This window comes from Nicotiana attenuata, unplaced genomic scaffold (assembly GCF_001879085.1).
Source record: "Nicotiana attenuata strain UT unplaced genomic scaffold, NIATTr2, whole genome shotgun sequence".
NCBI classification, from domain to species: Eukaryota; Viridiplantae; Streptophyta; class Magnoliopsida; order Solanales; family Solanaceae; genus Nicotiana; species Nicotiana attenuata.
In genome coordinates, this window is record NW_017673666.1 from 32,713 (window position 1) to 36,298 (window position 3,586).

Below are 3,586 nucleotides of genomic sequence, written 5' to 3' on the forward strand. Positions count from 1 at the left end.
ACATTCCCAACACATATCCGGACACTGACCCTACGAGCTATTGGGTTTTGAGCACACATTTTTCACGGGGCCTTACATTCTCCCCCACTGAAAATCATTCGTCCTCGAATGAGGATTTTGAAAAAAATCAATTGGTTTTGAAATCATGATATGCAGACTCCCAATTTCACTAACTCCCATATTTTAGAAAATTTTTGCCAGAGTTTCCTTTGTAATTTGGACATATCTACCTGTCAGAGAGCCCTCGAATCACGATTCCAAGCACCATTACTCAATTACAACTATCCCTACAGCTGGTATACAATTCATTATCTTAACAATTGTACATATTCAATCACTTGCTACATTTTGCACATAAATTGGTCACTTCAATGAGTCCCACATAATTTAACCGCTTCAACATACTACATGCTTGTAAATAAATCATTACCAATCTACACTACCATTAGTTGCTTACTTATCACATGAGTCTTTATAAAACTTTCATTTACCAAAGAGATGTTCTCATGACTTAAGACAATCACAACACCTATAATTCTTGCACAACTTGAGGAAATTTCAATAGCATTTAGGAAGGATCCAATTTGAACACAATACTAGTTTATTTTAGAGATAAGAGTTCGCACAATTACTACTAGACTTGCTCAAACAGATGAGGATATTTTTCCTTCATTTCCTTTTCCGTTTCCCATGTTGCTTCCTCAACTTGTTGACTTCGCCATAATACTCTAACTGAAGCAACTTCCTTATTTCTCAATTTACGGACTTGCCTATCAAGAATAGCAACCGGAACCTCTTCATATGACAACTCTTCATTAACCTCGATAGTCTCGACTGGAACAATGGTGGATGGATCCCCAACCACTTTCTTCAACATGGACACATGGAACACTGGGTGCACTAATGACATTTCAGGAGGCAATTTCAGCCTATAAGCCACCTGCCCTATCCTTTGAGCGATCCGATACGGCCCGACATACCTAGGACTCAACTTCCCCTTTTTCCCGAATCGCATGACTCCCTTCATAGGGGATACCCTCAAGAACATCCAATCATCAACTTGAAACTCCAATTCTCTTCGACGAACGTCCGCATAGGATTTCTGTCGACTCTGAGCAGTTTTCATCCTTTCCTGAATGACTTTAACCTTCTCCATAGCCTGGTGCACGAGATCTGGCCCTATCAATTCTGCTTCACCCACTTCAAACCATCCAATCGGAGACCTACACCTCCTTCCGTACAATGCCTCAAATGGGGCCATCTGAATGCTAGCATGAAAGCTGTCATTGTAAGCAAATTCTATAAGGGGCAAGTGATCATCCCAATTACCTTTGAAATCCAAGACACAAGCCCGCAACATATCTTCAAGCGTTTGAATAGTCCGCTCTGCTTGACCGTCAGTCTGTGGATGGAAAGCCGTGCTAAGATTCACCTTGTACCCAAACCTTGCTTAAATTCTTTCGAAAAATTAGCTGTGAACTGGGCCCCTCGATCTGAGATAATAGAAAGTGGAGTGCCATAAAGCCTTACTATCTCCTTGATATACAACTTAGCATATTGTTCTGCAGTATCGGTGGACTTGACTGGCAAGAAGTGAGCTGATTTGGTGAGTCGATCCACTATTACCCAAATTGAGTCGAATTTGCGCTGAGTGCGAGGTAGCCCCACCACGAAATCCATGTTGATCATTTCCCATTTCCACATTGGTATTTCCATAAGCTGAGTTAACCCACCGGGCCACTGATGCTCTGCTTTTACTTGCTGACAATTCGGACACTTAGATACAAAGTCCGCCACACCCCTCTTCATGCCGTTCCACCAATAAATCTCCTTGAGATCATGATACATTTTCGTAGAACCTGGGTGCACGGAATACCTGGAATTATGAGCCTCCGCCATGACCCTCTCCCGAAGCTTATCCACATCCGGAACACATAGCCTACCTTGACATTGCAATATACCATCCTCGCCACCGAGTGAAAATACCGAAGTCCTGCTATTTAAAATTGCTTCCTTCATCTGAGCCAATGCTGGATCGATAAACTGCTTTTCCTTCCGCTACGAGTGACGATTCTGCTCCATTATGCACCATAACATCCCCCTCGTCTGATGTCGAAATGCCCACCTCTAAACTGGCGAATTGATAAACTTCCCGAGCCAAGGGCCTTTGATCCACTCCCAAATGAGCCAAAACTACCCATAGATTTTCGACTGAGAGCGTCGGAAACCACATTCGCCTTCCCTGGGTGGTACAAAATATTTATATCATAATCCTTGAGCAATTCTAACCACCGTCACTGCCTTAAATTCAATTCCTTCTGCTTGAACAAATACCGGAGACTCTTGTGGTCTGAAAACACATCCACATGGACCCCATAAAGATAATGCTGCCATATTTTCAAAGCAAACACAACTGCCGCAAGCTCCAAATCATGCGTCGGATAATTCTTCTCGTGATTCTTGAGCTGCCTCGAAGCATACGCTATAACCTTCCCATGCTGCATCAACACACACCCCAAACCAACCCTGGAGGCATCGCAATAAACCACAAATCCTTCCATTCCTTCCGGCAAGGCCAATATTGGTGCTGAGGTGAACCTTGACTTCAATTCCTGAAAACTTTTCTCACAAGCGTCGGACCATTGGAACTTAACTGCTTTCTGCGTCAACTTAGTCAATGGGGAGGCGAGGGTAGAGAATCCCTCCACAAACCTCCAATAATACCCTGCTAAACCCAAGAAGCTACGAATCTCCGTCGGGGTTGTAGGTCTAGGCCAATCTTTCACTGCTGCAAACTTCTGGGGGTCTACCTGAATCCCTTCACTAGAAACAACATGACCCAAAAAGGCAACGGACTCCAACCAAAACTCACATTTTGAGAATTTAGCATACAACTGGTGCTTATGAAGAGTCTGCAGAACTGCCCTTAGGTGACCGGCATGATCCTCCCGGCTCCGCGAATAAACAAGGATGTCGTCAATGAAAACAATCATGAAGGAGTCTAGAAATGGCTTGAAGACCCGATTCATAAGATCCATAAAAGTTGTCGGGGCGTTGGTTAGCCCAAAAGACATGACCAAGAATTCAAAGTGACCATAGCGAGTTCTGAAAGCGGTCTTGGGAATATCCTGCTCCCTAATCTTCAATTGGTGATACCCGGACCGTAGATCAATTTTGGAGAAGAACCTTGCACCTTGCAATTGGTCGAACAAGTCATCTATCCGAGGCAAGGGATATTTATTCTTGATGGTGACTTTGTTGAGCTGACGATAATCAATACACATCCGAAGCGACCCATCCTTCTTCCTGACAAAAAGAACCGGAGCACCCCACGGCGACACAATCAGCCGTATAAACCCCTTTTCTAACAAATCCTTCAACTGCTCCTTTAACTCCCTTAACTCTGCTGGAGCCATTCTGTATGGTGGAATAGATATTGGCTGGGTATCTGGCAATACATCAATCCCGAAATCAACCTCCCTATCTGGAGGAATCCCTGGAAGCTCATCCGGAAACACTTCAAGAAACTCATTCACGACTGGCACGGACTCGGGGGTAGACACTTCTGAAGTGGTGTCCGCCACCC